The sequence below is a fragment of the Phyllobates terribilis genome, unplaced genomic scaffold, assembly GCF_046119375.1.
Source record: "Phyllobates terribilis strain yellow unplaced genomic scaffold, ASM4611937v1 Scaffold_434__1_contigs__length_1565206, whole genome shotgun sequence".
Taxonomy (NCBI): Eukaryota; Metazoa; Chordata; class Amphibia; order Anura; family Dendrobatidae; genus Phyllobates; species Phyllobates terribilis.
Window position 1 is genome coordinate 571,765 of NW_027363194.1, and position 16,234 is coordinate 587,998.

Sequence of the window (16,234 nt, forward strand, 5' to 3'; positions counted from 1 at the left end):
GAGTGTGTGGCCATCAGGTTCCGCTCCCCCCTGAAACCCCCTGGCTCTCCTCTTTCGGGAGGAGAGCGTTGTTGGCTCCCCTCTTCCGGGAGGGGAGCACAGTCTTTGGCTCCCAGTGCCTTGCTCGGGTGAGAACTCCGGCAGGTGCTGGGGGTAAGATTGGGTCGCCTCTGGCTTCGGCTGGAGGTGGCTTTTTGTCCCTGTTCCTCGCTGTGGCCTTTTGGCTCGGAGGGACGGGGAATGGTTTGGGGGACCCTTCTCCTTTTGGAGAGGGTTTCAAGAAGACCAGCATCCTAGTGCACTTTTTTTGTGGCACTTTTCACTTTTTTAAGCGCACTCGGGTTTTGTACACGAATTCGGGCAAGAAAAAAAAAAAAAAAAAAAAATCTGTTCTTATCAGTTTAATATCTGATACGTCCCCTATCTGGGGACCATATATTAAATGGATTTTTAGAACAGGGAGATGGAAAAAGAGCTTGCTCTGTCCACTCCACGCATTGACCTGGTATTGCAGTATCTCCAGGACCGGTGCACCCCTTCTTTAATGCAGTTTCTAAAATCAGAAAGAATTGAATTCAATGTTTTTTGTTCATTTTGCTTGTTTGTCGGATTTTGGGATGGACTCTTTGGCTTTGCTTTTCTTCTCCTCATTGGATTTTTCATGTTCAAAGTTGCAGAAGCCAGATTACAAGCTCATTTTGGTTCAACTTCAGCAACTGTGCATTGCATTGCCATGTAATGTGATGCAATGCTATCTTTCTAGCTCTCCCTTTTTACTTCCTTTTGGATAAACAGACATATTAGGCAAGCATTTTGGAGCTTTCACCTAAATAACTACAGGTGGTGAGATAAGCTGACAATATAATTGACCTTTCAGTATATTGTTGCACACACACCATCTATTTAGCAAATGCCCTTGTTATCAACAGCAGCCTTTTAAACTCACCTGAGCTAACAGGTATGTGCGCTGGTTACTCTCCTGTGCTTAAAATTTCTTTTTTGGTTTGCTACAATGCCTTTTCTGAAACGTTGTCTCCTTCTGCTGGAACACTGACTTCTTTCATTTAATGCCTGCAGACTATAAAAGAGAGCCCAACCCAAAAAGTTTGGTTGATTAGTCTGTGGCATTCTGTTAAACTGTTGCTTATGGCGGTCTCTGTGAGCTTCTCAGCGACATTCAGCCAGCCAGGTATCCTGCCTGCAGTAGATGGAATGTGGCAATGGAACGCTGGCTGCGCGTGTCATAATAGGCTCTGAGCCTTTATATACCTGTGCACAGCAGCAGCCACCTTCAGTCTGCTGCTGGACAGCCAGCAGCAGCAGCAGCAGGAGAGGTATGTAATCAGGAGCCCTCCTGCTAAGGGTAGACAGCTGCTCGTTCCACCCCACCCCCCGCCTTAATTGGTTCTCCTCCCTTCCAACGGTGTTGAGGCGGGTGGGAACAGCAGGGGGTGAAGGTGCTGTGTTTAAAGAGGTGGAGTTATGCAGATCTAAAACGCGTGGATTGCAGCAGCAGCAAGCCGAAAAGTGCAGGCATGTAAGGGATCTAGAGGTTGACAACATGTCTTCTTAACGGGAGTCCAGGAGCTCATCTCCACAAATGGACTTTTCAGGATCCTTGGGTGGCTCCGTAGTTTGAAACCAATTCTGGTTATCGCTTCTCGGCCTTTTGGCTAAGATCAAGTGTAGTATCTTTCGAAAAGGCGGTTTTGGATGTTGGCCGCCCTAGTAGATTGATACATTATGCACACTGGGGTTTAGGCGCTTGTTAGTACGCCAGGTGGCTAATATAGTCATCTGGTGGAAAGCATGGCCCCCCAGGATCGACGCCATTGGGCCGGGGAAGATCGAAAGCCCGAAGTGTGAAGTGCCCCAGGAGTGGTGACCCTGGGGTGCCTTAACTCACTGGGATTGGGAACCCCACTTGAGTTTATGGCACATTTGCACAAGCACTTCAAATTTTCTTTCTTCGCACACACCCTTATTCCGGGCCGTCTGGCCTTAGGATGGGGAATTTTTCAATTCCCGGTCGAAGGTCCGGGCAGTATTATACTGTGAAACCTTCACTATTTATTTAATTTCTTTGTCACTGTGTGTCCACTTATTCACGTGTGTCACGTCCTACTAGGATTTTGTCGGGATGCGGTTCCCTTACGGGTTCCTCTCTTGGCAGGTCTAGGGGGGGAGTGTGTGGCCATCAGGTTCCGCTCCCCCCTGAAACCCCCTGGCTCTCCTCTTTCGGGAGGAGAGCGTTGTTGGCTCCCCTCTTCCGGGAGGGGAGCACAGTCTTTGGCTCCCAGTGCCTTGCTCGGGTGAGAACTCGGGCAGGTGCTGGGGGTAAGATTGGGTCGCCTCTGGCTTCGGCTGGAGGTGGCTTTTTGTCCCTGTTCCTCGCTGTGGCCTTTTGGCTCGGAGGGACGGGGAATGGTTTGGGGGACCCTTCTCCTTTTGGAGAGGGTTTCAAGAAGACCAGCATCCTAGTGCACTTTTTTTGTGGCACTTGTCACTTTTTTAAGCGCACTCGGGTTTTGTACACGAATTCGGGCAAGAAAAAAAAAAAAAAAAAAAAATCTGTTCTTATCAGTTTAATATCTGATACGTCCCCTATCTGGGGACCATATATTAAATGGATTTTTAGAACAGGGAGATGGAAAAAGAGCTTGCTCTGTCCACTCCACGCATTGACCTGGTATTGCAGTATCTCCAGGACCGGTGCACCCCTTCTTTAATGCAGTTTCTAAAATCAGAAAGAATTGAATTCAATGTTTTTTGTTCATTTTGCTTGTTTGTCGGATTTTGGGATGGACTCTTTGGCTTTGCTTTTCTTCTCCTCATTGGATTTTTCATGTTCAAAGTTGCAGAAGCCAGATTACAAGCTCATTTTGGTTCAACTTCAGCAACTGTGCATTGCATTGCCATGTAATGTGATGCAATGCTATCTTTCTAGCTCTCCCTTTTTACTTCCTTTTGGATAAACAGACATATTAGGCAAGCATTTTGGAGCTTTCACCTAAATAACTACAGGTGGTGAGATAAGCTGCACAATATAATTGACCTTTCAGTATATTGTTGCACACACACCATCTATTTAGCAAATGCCCTTGTTATCAACAGCAGCCTTTTAAACTCACCTGAGCTAACAGGTATGTGCGCTGGTTACTCTGCTGCGCTTAAAATTTCTTTTTTGGTTTGCTACAATGCCTTTTCTGAAACGTTGTCTCCTTCTGCTGGAACACTGACTTCTTTCATTTAATGCCTGCAGACTATAAAAGAGAACCCAACCCAAAAAGTTTGGTTGATTAGTCTGTGGCATTCTGTTAAACTGTTGCTTATGGCGGTCTCTGTGAGCTTCTCAGCGACATTCAGCCAGCCAGGTATCCTGCCTGCAGTAGATGGAATGTGGCAATGGAACGCTGGCTGCGCGTGTCATAATAGGCTCTGAGCCTTTATATACCTGTGCACAGCAGCAGCCACCTTCAGTCTGCTGCTGGACAGCCAGCAGCAGCAGCAGCAGCAGGAGAGGTATGTAATCAGGAGCCCTCCTGCTAAGGGTAGACAGCTGCTCGTTCCACCCCACCCCCCGCCTTAATTGGTTCTCCTCCCTTCCAACGGTGTTGAGGCGGGTGGGAACAGCAGGGGGTGAAGGTGCTGTGTTTAAAGAGGTGGAGTTATGCAGATCTAAAACGCGTGGATTGCAGCAGCAGCAAGCCGAAAAGTGCAGGCATGTAAGGGATCTAGAGGTTGACAACATGTCTTCTTAACGGGAGTCCAGGAGCTCATCTCCACAAATGGACTTTTCAGGATCCTTGGGTGGCTCCGTAGTTTGAAACCAATTCTGGTTATCGCTTCTCGGCCTTTTGGCTAAGATCAAGTGTAGTATCTGTTCTTATCAGTTTAATATCTGATACGTCCCCTATCTGGGGACCATATATTAAATGGATTTTTAGAACAGGGAGATGGAAAAAGAGCTTGCTCTGTCCACTCCACGCATTGACCTGGTATTGCAGTATCTCCAGGACCGGTGCACCCCTTCTTTAATGCAGTTTCTAAAATCAGAAAGAATTGAATTCAATGTTTTTTGTTCATTTTGCTTGTTTGTCGGATTTTGGGATGGACTCTTTGGCTTTGCTTTTCTTCTCCTCATTGGATTTTTCATGTTCAAAGTTGCAGAAGCCAGATTACAAGCTCATTTTGGTTCAACTTCAGCAACTGTGCATTGCATTGCCATGTAATGTGATGCAATGCTATCTTTCTAGCTCTCCCTTTTTACTTCCTTTTGGATAAACAGACATATTAGGCAAGCATTTTGGAGCTTTCACCTAAATAACTACAGGTGGTGAGATAAGCTGCACAATATAATTGACCTTTCAGTTTATTGTTGCACACACACCATCTATTTAGCAAATGCCCTTGTTATCAACAGCAGCCTTTTAAACTCACCTGAGCTAACAGGTATGTGCACTGGTTACTCTGCTGCGCTTAAAATTTCTTTTTTGGTTTGCTACAATGCCTTTTCTGAAACGTTGTCTCCTTCTGCTGGAACACTGACTTCTTTCATTTAATGCCTGCAGACTATAAAAGAGAACCCAACCCAAAAAGTTTGGTTGATTAGTCTGTGGCATTCTGTTAAACTGTTGCTTATGGCGGTCTCTGTGAGCTTCTCAGCGACATTCAGCCAGCCAGGTATCCTGCCTGCAGTAGATGGAATGTGGCAATGGAACGCTGGCTGCGCGTGTCATAATAGGCTCTGAGCCTTTATATACCTGTGCACAGCAGCAGCCACCTTCAGTCTGCTGCTGGACAGCCAGCAGCAGCAGCAGCAGGAGAGGTATGTAATCAGGAGCCCTCCTGCTAAGGGTAGACAGCTGCTCGTTCCACCCCACCCCCCGCCTTAATTGGTTCTCCTCCCTTCCAACGGTGTTGAGGCGGGTGGGAACAGCAGGGGGTGAAGGTGCTGTGTTTAAAGAGGTGGAGTTATGCAGATCTAAAACGCGTGGATTGCAGCAGCAGCAAGCCGAAAAGTGCAGGCATGTAAGGGATCTAGAGGTTGACAACATGTCTTCTTAACGGGAGTCCAGGAGCTCATCTCCACAAATGGACTTTTCAGGATCCTTGGGTGGCTCCGTAGTTTGAAACCAATTCTGGTTATCGCTTCTCGGCCTTTTGGCTAAGATCAAGTGTAGTATCTGTTCTTATCAGTTTAATATCTGATACGTCCCCTATCTGGGGACCATATATTAAATGGATTTTTAGAACAGGGAGATGGAAAAAGAGCTTGCTCTGTCCACTCCACGCATTGACCTGGTATTGCAGTATCTCCAGGACCGGTGCACCCCTTCTTTAATGCAGTTTCTAAAATCAGAAAGAATTGAATTCAATGTTTTTTGTTCATTTTGCTTGTTTGTCGGATTTTGGGATGGACTCTTTGGCTTTGCTTTTCTTCTCCTCATTGGATTTTTCATGTTCAAAGTTGCAGAAGCCAGATTACAAGCTCATTTTGGTTCAACTTCAGCAACTGTGCATTGCATTGCCATGTAATGTGATGCAATGCTATCTTTCTAGCTCTCCCTTTTTACTTCCTTTTGGATAAACAGACATATTAGGCAAGCATTTTGGAGCTTTCACCTAAATAACTACAGGTGGTGAGATAAGCTGCACAATATAATTGACCTTTCAGTATATTGTTGCACACACACCATCTATTTAGCAAATGCCCTTGTTATCAACAGCAGCCTTTTAAACTCACCTGAGCTAACAGGTATGTGCGCTGGTTACTCTGCTGCGCTTAAAATTTCTTTTTTGGTTTGCTACAATGCCTTTTCTGAAACGTTGTCTCCTTCTGCTGGAACACTGACTTCTTTCATTTAATGCCTGCAGACTATAAAAGAGAACCCAACCCAAAAAGTTTGGTTGATTAGTCTGTGGCATTCTGTTAAACTGTTGCTTATGGCGGTCTCTGTGAGCTTCTCAGCGACATTCAGCCAGCCAGGTATCCTGCCTGCAGTAGATGGAATGTGGCAATGGAACGCTGGCTGCGCGTGTCATAATAGGCTCTGAGCCTTTATATACCTGTGCACAGCAGCAGCCACCTTCAGTCTGCTGCTGGACAGCCAGTAGCAGCAGCAGCAGGAGAGGTATGTAATCAGGAGCCCTCCTGCTAAGGGTAGACAGCTGCTCGTTCCACCCCACCCCCCGCCTTAATTGGTTCTCCTCCCTTCCAACGGTGTTGAGGCGGGTGGGAACAGCAGGGGGTGAAGGTGCTGTGTTTAAAGAGGTGGAGTTATGCAGATCTAAAACGCGTGGATTGCAGCAGCAGCAAGCCGAAAAGTGCAGGCATGTAAGGGATCTAGAGGTTGACAACATGTCTTCTTAACGGGAGTCCAGGAGCTCATCTCCACAAATGGACTTTTCAGGATCCTTGGGTGGCTCCGTAGTTTGAAACCAATTCTGGTTATCGCTTCTCGGCCTTTTGGCTAAGATCAAGTGTAGTATCTGTTCTTATCAGTTTAATATCTGATACGTCCCCTATCTGGGGACCATATATTAAATGGATTTTTAGAACAGGGAGATGGAAAAAGAGCTTGCTCTGTCCACTCCACGCATTGACCTGGTATTGCAGTATCTCCAGGACCGGTGCACCCCTTCTTTAATGCAGTTTCTAAAATCAGAAAGAATTGAATTCAATGTTTTTTGTTCATTTTGCTTGTTTGTCGGATTTTGGGATGGACTCTTTGGCTTTGCTTTTCTTCTCCTCATTGGATTTTTCATGTTCAAAGTTGCAGAAGCCAGATTACAAGCTCATTTTGGTTCAACTTCAGCAACTGTGCATTGCATTGCCATGTAATGTGATGCAATGCTATCTTTCTAGCTCTCCCTTTTTACTTCCTTTTGGATAAACAGACATATTAGGCAAGCATTTTGGAGCTTTCACCTAAATAACTACAGGTGGTGAGATAAGCTGCACAATATAATTGACCTTTCAGTATATTGTTGCACACACACCATCTATTTAGCAAATGCCCTTGTTATCAACAGCAGCCTTTTAAACTCACCTGAGCTAACAGGTATGTGCGCTGGTTACTCTGCTGCGCTTAAAATTTCTTTTTTGGTTTGCTACAATGCCTTTTCTGAAACGTTGTCTCCTTCTGCTGGAACACTGACTTCTTTCATTTAATGCCTGCAGACTATAAAAGAGAACCCAACCCAAAAAGTTTGGTTGATTAGTCTGTGGCATTCTGTTAAACTGTTGCTTATGGCGGTCTCTGTGAGCTTCTCAGCGACATTCAGCCAGCCAGGTATCCTGCCTGCAGTAGATGGAATGTGGCAATGGAACGCTGGCTGCGCGTGTCATAATAGGCTCTGAGCCTTTATATACCTGTGCACAGCAGCAGCCACCTTCAGTCTGCTGCTGGACAGCCAGCAGCAGCAGCAGCAGGAGAGGTATGTAATCAGGAGCCCTCCTGCTAAGGGTAGACAGCTGCTCGTTCCACCCCACCCCCCGCCTTAATTGGTTCTCCTCCCTTCCAACGGTGTTGAGGCGGGTGGGAACAGCAGGGGGTGAAGGTGCTGTGTTTAAAGAGGTGGAGTTATGCAGATCTAAAACGCGTGGATTGCAGCAGCAGCAAGCCGAAAAGTGCAGGCATGTAAGGGATCTAGAGGTTGACAACATGTCTTCTTAACGGGAGTCCAGGAGCTCATCTCCACAAATGGACTTTTCAGGATCCTTGGGTGGCTCCGTAGTTTGAAACCAATTCTGGTTATCGCTTCTCGGCCTTTTGGCTAAGATCAAGTGTAGTATCTTTCGAAAAGGCGGTTTTGGATGTTGGCCGCCCTAGTAGATTGATACATTATGCACACTGGGGTTTAGGCGCTTGTTAGTACGCCAGGTGGCTAATATAGTCATCTGGTGGAAAGCATGGCCCCCCAGGATCGACGCCATTGGGCCGGGGAAGATCGAAAGCCCGAAGTGTGAAGTGCCCCAGGAGTGGTGACCCTGGGGTGCCTTAACTCACTGGGATTGGGAACCCCACTTGAGTTTATGGCACATTTGCACTAGCACTTCAATATTTCTTTCTTCACACACACCCTTATTCCGGGCCTTCTGGCCTTAGGATGGGGAATTTTTCAATTCCCGGTCGAAGGTCCGGGCAGTATTATACTGTGAAACCTTCACTATTTATTTAATTTTTTTTTGTCACTGTGTGTCCACTTTTTCACGTGTGTCCACGTCCTTACTAGGATTTTGTCGGGATGCGGTTCCCTTACGGGTTCCTCTCTTGGCAGGTCTAGGGGGGGAGTGTGTGGCCATCAGGTTCCGCTCCCCCCTGAACCCCACTGGCTCTCCTCTTTCGGGAGGAGAGCGTTGTTGGCTCCCCTCTTCCGGGAGGGGAGCACAGTCTTTGGCTCCCAGTGCCTTGCTCGGGTGAGAAATCGGGCAGGTATTGGGGGTAAGATTGGGTCGCCTCTGGCTCCGGCTGGAGGTGGCTATTTGTCCCTGTTCCTCGCTGTGGCCTTCTGGCTCGGAGGGACGGGGAATGGTTTGGGGGACCCTTCTCCTTTTGGAGAGGGTTTCAAGAAGACCAGCATCCTAGTGCACTTTTTTTTGTGGCACTTGTCACTTTTTTAAGCGCACTCGGGTTTTGTACACGAATTCGGGCTTTCGATAAAAAAAAAAAAAAAAAAATCTGTTCTTATCAGTTTAATATCTGATACGTCCCCTATCTGGGGACCATATATTAAATGGATTTTTAGAACAGGGAGATGGAAAAAGAGCTTGCTCTGTCCACTCCACGCATTGACCTGGTATTGCAGTATCTCCAGGACCGGTGCACCCCTTCTTTAATGCAGTTTCTAAAATCAGAAAGAATTGAATTCAATGTTTTTTGTTCATTTTGCTTGTTTGTCGGATTTTGGGATGGACTCTTTGGCTTTGCTTTTCTTCTCCTCATTGGATTTTTCATGTTCAAAGTTGCAGAAGCCAGATTACAAGCTCATTTTGGTTCAACTTCAGCAACTGTGCATTGCATTGCCATGTAATGTGATGCAATGCTATCTTTCTAGCTCTCCCTTTTTACTTCCTTTTGGATAAACAGACATATTAGGCAAGCATTTTGGAGCTTTCACCTAAATAACTACAGGTGGTGAGATAAGCTGCACAATATAATTGACCTTTCAGTATATTGTTGCACACACACCATCTATTTAGCAAATGCCCTTGTTATCAACAGCAGCCTTTTAAACTTACCTGAGCTAACAGGTATGTGCGCTGGTTACTCTGCTGCGCTTAAAATTTCTTTTTTGGTTTGCTACAATGCCTTTTCTGAAACGTTGTCTCCTTCTGCTGGAACACTGACTTCTTTCATTTAATGCCTGCAGACTATAAAAGAGAACCCAACCCAAAAAGTTTGGTTGATTAGTCTGTGGCATTCTGTTAAACTGTTGCTTATGGCGGTCTCTGTGAGCTTCTCAGCGACATTCAGCCAGCCAGGTATCCTGCCTGCAGTAGATGGAATGTGGCAATGGAACGCTGGCTGCGCGTGTCATAATAGGCTCTGAGCCTTTATATACCTGTGCACAGCAGCAGCCACCTTCAGTCTGCTGCTGGACAGCCAGCAGCAGCAGCAGCAGGAGAGGTATGTAATCAGGAGCCCTCCTGCTAAGGGTAGACAGCTGCTCGTTCCACCCCACCCCCCGCCTTAATTGGTTCTCCTCCCTTCCAACGGTGTTGAGGCGGGTGGGAACAGCAGGGGGTGAAGGTGCTGTGTTTAAAGAGGTGGAGTTATGCAGATCTAAAACGCGTGGATTGCAGCAGCAGCAAGCCGAAAAGTGCAGGCATGTAAGGGATCTAGAGGTTGACAACATGTCTTCTTAACGGGAGTCCAGGAGCTCATCTCCACAAATGGACTTTTCAGGATCCTTGGGTGGCTCCGTAGTTTGAAACCAATTCTGGTTATCGCTTCTCGGCCTTTTGGCTAAGATCAAGTGTAGTATCTGTTCTTATCAGTTTAATATCTGATACGTCCCCTATCTGGGGACCATATATTAAATGGATTTTTAGAACAGGGAGATGGAAAAAGAGCTTGCTCTGTACACTCCACGCATTGACCTGGTATTGCAGTATCTCCAGGACCGGTGCACCCCTTCTTTAATGCAGTTTCTAAAATCAGAAAGAATTGAATTCAATGTTTTTTGTTCATTTTGCTTGTTTGTCGGATTTTGGGATGGACTCTTTGGCTTTGCTTTTCTTCTCCTCATTGGATTTTTCATGTTCAAAGTTGCAGAAGCCAGATTACAAGCTCATTTTGGTTCAACTTCAGCAACTGTGCATTGCATTGCCATGTAATGTGATGCAATGCTATCTTTCTAGCTCTCCCTTTTTACTTCCTTTTGGATAAACAGACATATTAGGCAAGCATTTTGGAGCTTTCACCTAAATAACTACAGGTGGTGAGATAAGCTGCACAATATAATTGACCTTTCAGTATATTGTTGCACACACACCATCTATTTAGCAAATGCCCTTGTTATCAACAGCAGCCTTTTAAACTCACCTGAGCTAACAGGTATGTGCGCTGGTTACTCTGCTGCGCTTAAAATTTCTTTTTTGGTTTGCTACAATGCCTTTTCTGAAACGTTGTCTCCTTCTGCTGGAACACTGACTTCTTTCATTTAATGCCTGCAGACTATAAAAGAGAACCCAACCCAAAAAGTTTGGGTGATTAGTCTGTGGCATTCTGTTAAACTGTTGCTTATGGCGGTCTCTGTGAGCTTCTCAGCGACATTCAGCCAGCCAGGTATCCTGCCTGCAGTAGATGGAATGTGGCAATGGAACGCTGGCTGCGCGTGTCATAATAGGCTCTGAGCCTTTATATACCTGTGCACAGCAGCAGCCACCTTCAGTCTGCTGCTGGACAGCCAGCAGCAGCAGCAGCAGGAGAGGTATGTAATCAGGAGCCCTCCTGCTAAGGGTAGACAGCTGCTCGTTCCACCCCACCCCCCGCCTTAATTGGTTCTCCTCCCTTCCAACGGTGTTGAGGCGGGTGGGAACAGCAGGGGGTGAAGGTGCTGTGTTTAAAGAGGTGGAGTTATGCAGATCTAAAACGCGTGGATTGCAGCAGCAGCAAGCCGAAAAGTGCAGGCATGTAAGGGATCTAGAGGTTGACAACATGTCTTCTTAACGGGAGTCCAGGAGCTCATCTCCACAAATGGACTTTTCAGGATCCTTGGGTGGCTCCGTAGTTTGAAACCAATTCTGGTTATCGCTTCTCGGCCTTTTGGCTAAGATCAAGTGTAGTATCTGTTCTTATCTGCTGGCTCAGGATGAAGTCGTGGAGGAGCTGAGAGCAGCCTACGCAATGTGGCAGTCCTACAAGGGTAGCTTCCAAACAGTCTCTGATTGGTGGGAATATGTTAAACTTGAGTTTCGCTGTTTCTTTCAGGCCAAGGGTCGACAACAGGAGTGTGAGAAGAGGAGGGACTTCAGAGGGCTGCAGCGCGAGCTGTGGTCGCTGCAGGACCTTCTTCACTGCGGCTGGGACGTGAGGGAGGAGCTGGAGGAGACCAAGAAGAGCCTGAAAAGGCACTTTGAGGAGGAGTCCAAGCGAATCATCTTCCGTTCCAAAGTGGAGAATCTGGAGAAGGGTGAGAAATGTAACTCATTCTTTTTCAGGAAACTTCATGCCGGTCACACGCCCCTGAACGAGCTGCGAGACGAGAGCGGAAACATGCGACGTGGGAAGGAGGACGTGATGAGGGTCGTCAGCGACTTCTACAGCGAACTCTACTCCCACAAGACTACCGACCCCGACGCTGCTGATAAGTTCCTGTCAGGTATCACTAACCATCTTGATCCTGCAGGCACGGCAGCCTTGGACAAACCTCTGATGGTGGGCGAATTGCTCTCTGCCGCTAAATCCTTTAGGACCGGCAGGACCCCGGGCAGTGATGGTCTTCCAGCGGAGCTCTATGTAGCGCTGGGAGACCTCATCTGTCCGGACCTGTTGGACCTGTACGAGGAGATGGTGGTGGAGGGTAGAATGCCTCCATCTTTGAGGGAAGGAATGGTCACGATCCTGTACAAGCGGAAGGGAGAGAGGTGCGACCTGAGGAATTGGCGTCCCATCACTCTGCTCAACGTGGACTACAAGATCCTGGCCAAGACGATGGCGACACGACTTAAGACGGTCATCGGACGGATCATCCACCCGGACCAGACCTGCGGCATCCCTGCACGTCGCATCGCAGACAGCCTCGCTCTCGTGCGGGACACGGTCGAGTACATCAAGGTCCGCCGCGCACACGCGGCCCTGGTCTCCTTGGATCAGGAGAAGGCCTTCGACCGGGTTTCCCACGAGTTCATGGGCCGAGCTCTGCACCGGTTAGGTTTGGGTAACATGTTTTGTTCGTATGTCCGTCTGATGTATTTTGATATCCACAGCTCGGTGTTGGTGAACGGCTGGAAGACTGACCCCTTCCCTGTCCTCTCTGGGGTCAGACAAGGCTGCCCTCTATCACCTCTTCTTTTTGTTTGTGTTATAGAACTCTTCGCAGAGGCTATCCGGCAGAATGGAGAGATCAGAGGGATCACCGCACCGGGTCCGGGACGACACGAGGTCAAGTGCTCGCTCTACATGGACGACGTCACCGTCTTCTGCGCTGATCGTGGTTCAGTCGACGCCCTCGTCCAGACGTGTGAGAGGTTCGGCCGGGCTTCAGGGGCCAAAGTCAACTGCAGGAAGTCGGAAGCCATGCTCTTCGGGGATTGGCAGCCGGCCTCCTCCGCCCCCTTCCCCTTCAACATTCAACCGGATTTCCTCAAGGTGCTGGGAGTCTGGTTCGGGAAGGAAGGAGCGGCCCTCAAGTCCTGGCAAGAACGCTTGGCCAAGGTGAAGCAACGGATCGGACTCTGGAGCCTCAGACACCTCACTTGTGAGGGTAAGGCACTCGTCCTGCGTAATGAGGTCCTGCCCGTCTTGCAGTACACGGCGCAGGCCTGGCCCCCACACGTCACTGTGTGCAGGGCCATTACCAGGACAGTGTTTCACTTTGTCTGGTGATCCAAGATGGACAGAGTCAGGCGGGCCGTCATGTACAAGGAGCCTCGCAAGGGTGGGAAGGGCGTTCCAGATATCCCCACCCTCCTGCGATCCTCTTTTGTGTGTGATTGTGTCCGCCGGACTTTGCAAGTCAAGAATGGCTCCGCGGGCAGGTCCATGTCTCGCTTCTTCCTGCTTCCTCTTTGGAGGCGACTCGGCTGGGACAAGTGGGACAGCTCCTTCCCCTACAACTGGACGACGCCATGGTTCTACGGAGACGTCGTTCGATTTGTGGGGGAGCATCAACTGGAGGGACTCAAGCCCGACTTGTGGAAGCCCAAAACTATCCACAAGCTAATCAGAGCCAAGGATGACGTGGAGAACATCACAGGACTTCACCAGGACACGCTGGAGACTGTGTGGACAAATGTGTCGTCTGACAGGCTGACCAACGGGCACAAGGACTTGTCGTGGATGGCGATTCAGGGCGGACTGCCCGTCCGGTCATTCATGCATGCCCGGAACCTGTGCAAGACCCGGTACTGCCCAAGGTGCCCCTTCGTGGAGGAAACATCTTTGCACACTTTTTGGGACTGCGGATTTGCACAGCGCCTATTGACTGCACTTGAGGACGACCTGAGGAACTCTGTCCCCAGGGCGAGCCTATCGCACCATTCTGTGCTTTACGGACTCTTCCCTGGGGTTCATACCGTCGGAGCCATCCAGGAGGCTTGGCGCCTTATGAACTGCTTCAAGGATGCCGTTTGGGTCGCCAGGAACCGGCTCATCTTGAGGAGGGAGAGGATGTCCATCCAGGACTGCCGCAGGCTGATCCACAGCCTGCTCAGAGACTATTCCATCATGGACGGTCCGGAGGACGAGGACGAGGACTAAACCCCTCCTCCCCCTCTCCCCTTATGTGTCTTGTCTTTCAATAAAGCTTCGGGCCTGTGATTTTCCCCTCCCCATCCCCTTTTTCCCAATCCCCATCCCTTATCACGGTTCGTCGTACTGTATTAATTGACATGCTTTTTCTTTCAGATTGAGTGTTTTGTGTAGCATAGGGGTGTGATGTGTCTAGTTAGTGCGTCGTATCCTCATGCTATGTAAATATGATGTAGAATTCTGTGTGTACTGGGCTGCGGCACTGTACACTGTCTGTTAACTTATTTTTTGTGCTAATAAAAGATATATTCAATCAAAAAAATCTGTTCTTATCAGTTTAATATCTGATACGTCCCCTATCTGGGGACCATATATTAAATGGATTTTTAGAACAGGGAGATGGAAAAAGAGCTTGCTCTGTCCACTCCACGCATTGACCTGGTATTGCAGTATCTCCAGGACCGGTGCACCCCTTCTTTAATGCAGTTTCTAAAATCAGAAAGAATTGAATTCAATGTTTTTTGTTCATTTTGCTTGTTTGTCGGATTTTGGGATGGACTCTTTGGCTTTGCTTTTCTTCTCCTCATTGGATTTTTCATGTTCAAAGTTGCAGAAACCAGATTACAAGCTCATTTTGGTTCAACTTCAGCAACTGTGCATTGCATTGCCATGTAATGTGATGCAATGCTATCTTTCTAGCTCTCCCTTTTTACTTCCTTTTGGATAAACAGACATATTAGGCAAGCATTTTGGAGCTTTCACCTAAATAACTACAGGTGGTGAGATAAGCTGCACAATATAATTGACCTTTCAGTATATTGTTGCACACACACCATCTATTTAGCAAATGCCCTTGTTATCAACAGCAGCCTTTTAAACTCACCTGAGCTAACAGGTATGTGCGCTGGTTACTCTGCTGCGCTTAAAATTTCTTTTTTGGTTTGCTACAATGCCTTTTCTGAAACGTTGTCTCCTTCTGCTGGAACACTGACTTCTTTCATTTAATGCCTGCAGACTATAAAAGAGAACCCAACCCAAAAAGTTTGGTTGATTAGTCTGTGGCATTCTGTTAAACTGTTGCTTATGGCGGTCTCTGTGAGCTTCTCAGCGACATTCAGCCAGCCAGGTATCCTGCCTGCAGTAGATGGAATGTGGCAATGGAACGCTGGCTGCGCGTGTCATAATAGGCTCTGAGCCTTTATATACCTGTGCACAGCAGCAGCCACCTTCAGTCTGCTGCTGGACAGCCAGCAGCAGCAGCAGCAGGAGAGGTATGTAATCAGGAGCCCTCCTGCTAAGGGTAGACAGCTGCTCGTTCCACCCCACCCCCCGCCTTAATTGGTTCTCCTCCCTTCCAACGGTGTTGAGGCGGGTGGGAACAGCAGGGGGTGAAGGTGCTGTGTTTAAAGAGGTGGAGTTATGCAGATCTAAAACGCGTGGATTGCAGCAGCAGCAAGCCGAAAAGTGCAGGCATGTAAGGGATCTAGAGGTTGACAACATGTCTTCTTAACGGGAGTCCAGGAGCTCATCTCCACAAATGGACTTTTCAGGATCCTTGGGTGGCTCCGTAGTTTGAAACCAATTCTGGTTATCGCTTCTCGGCCTTTTGGCACGATCTATCAGGTTTACCTGTGTGGTCTTGCCTGTGAGGTGCTCTTGGTACCCTTTCTCTCGGCCTGGGGGGATCGTTCCTTTTCGGAGGGACTTAACCCCCCTGCTGCTATTGGGAGGAAGGATTAGTCCGGGAGCAACGGGAAGGGATCCCATGAAGGCTTGCGCCTTTCAGAGAGAAGAGTCGGTACGTTCCTGAGTGAAGGATGCCGGCAACGCTCACATATTCATCGGGTGATGCCCGGATGCGGAACACCGTGAGGATTGAAGTTGGAGCAGGATCGAGGACGGAGAAGAATTTGTATTACATCTGCCATAGGATTCTGCTTGGAGTTCTGGAGTTTCGGCGGGAAGACATATTCTGCTTCCAGGACAATGAGTACAAGGGGACTTACACCATCACCTTCAAGAGCCAGGGATGCTGTCACCAACTCGTACAAAAGGTAAATGAGAAAAACTACTTGGATGAATTGGATGGACTAACCTTTTGTCTCTTGTATGCCTATGACGAGATCCCTATCGTGGTGCATTTCCCGAACCCCTTTGTGGAAGCTGCAGACATCTCGACCTACCTTATCCGTTATTGTGACGATCTGAGATACCTGGGCACTGTGAAGAACGCGGTAGGCTTCTGGTGCGGCAAGAGGAGGTACATGGCCCGTCTAAAGAGGGACCCAAGCGGAGTGGGAGGAATGCTACACCCT

General features: G+C 48.1%; 6 non-coding genes and 5 pseudogenes across 6 annotated transcripts; all 11 read left to right on the forward strand.

Moving 5' to 3' along the window:
- The first annotated feature begins 318 nt into the window (after positions 1 to 318).
- LOC141227910 (U2 spliceosomal RNA) lies at positions 319 to 539 on the forward strand (annotated as a pseudogene).
- A 1,114-nt stretch (positions 540 to 1,653) lies between these two features.
- LOC141227961 (U2 spliceosomal RNA) lies at positions 1,654 to 1,745 on the forward strand (annotated as a pseudogene).
- A 757-nt stretch (positions 1,746 to 2,502) lies between these two features.
- LOC141227916 (U2 spliceosomal RNA) lies at positions 2,503 to 2,723 on the forward strand (annotated as a pseudogene).
- A 1,118-nt stretch (positions 2,724 to 3,841) lies between these two features.
- Positions 3,842 to 4,032, forward strand: LOC141227859 (U2 spliceosomal RNA). Its single transcript, XR_012294830.1, has one exon. It is a non-coding gene; the product is annotated as a U2 spliceosomal RNA (small nuclear RNA).
- Positions 4,033 to 5,147: 1,115 nt separating this feature from the next.
- Positions 5,148 to 5,338, forward strand: LOC141227860 (U2 spliceosomal RNA). The gene has a single exon (XR_012294831.1). It is a non-coding gene; the product is annotated as a U2 spliceosomal RNA (small nuclear RNA).
- Positions 5,339 to 6,453: 1,115 nt separating this feature from the next.
- On the forward strand, positions 6,454 to 6,644 carry LOC141227861 (U2 spliceosomal RNA). The gene has a single exon (XR_012294832.1). It is a non-coding gene; the product is annotated as a U2 spliceosomal RNA (small nuclear RNA).
- A 1,115-nt stretch (positions 6,645 to 7,759) lies between these two features.
- On the forward strand, positions 7,760 to 7,851 carry LOC141227962 (U2 spliceosomal RNA; annotated as a pseudogene).
- Positions 7,852 to 8,650: 799 nt separating this feature from the next.
- On the forward strand, positions 8,651 to 8,836 carry LOC141227926 (U2 spliceosomal RNA). Its single transcript, XR_012294882.1, has one exon. It is a non-coding gene; the product is annotated as a U2 spliceosomal RNA (small nuclear RNA).
- A 1,115-nt stretch (positions 8,837 to 9,951) lies between these two features.
- Positions 9,952 to 10,142, forward strand: LOC141227878 (U2 spliceosomal RNA). The gene has a single exon (XR_012294848.1). It is a non-coding gene; the product is annotated as a U2 spliceosomal RNA (small nuclear RNA).
- A 1,115-nt stretch (positions 10,143 to 11,257) lies between these two features.
- LOC141227936 (U2 spliceosomal RNA) lies at positions 11,258 to 11,435 on the forward strand (annotated as a pseudogene).
- Positions 11,436 to 14,200: 2,765 nt separating this feature from the next.
- LOC141227899 (U2 spliceosomal RNA) lies at positions 14,201 to 14,394 on the forward strand. Its single transcript, XR_012294867.1, has one exon. It is a non-coding gene; the product is annotated as a U2 spliceosomal RNA (small nuclear RNA).
- The last annotated feature ends 1,840 nt before the right edge of the window (positions 14,395 to 16,234 follow it).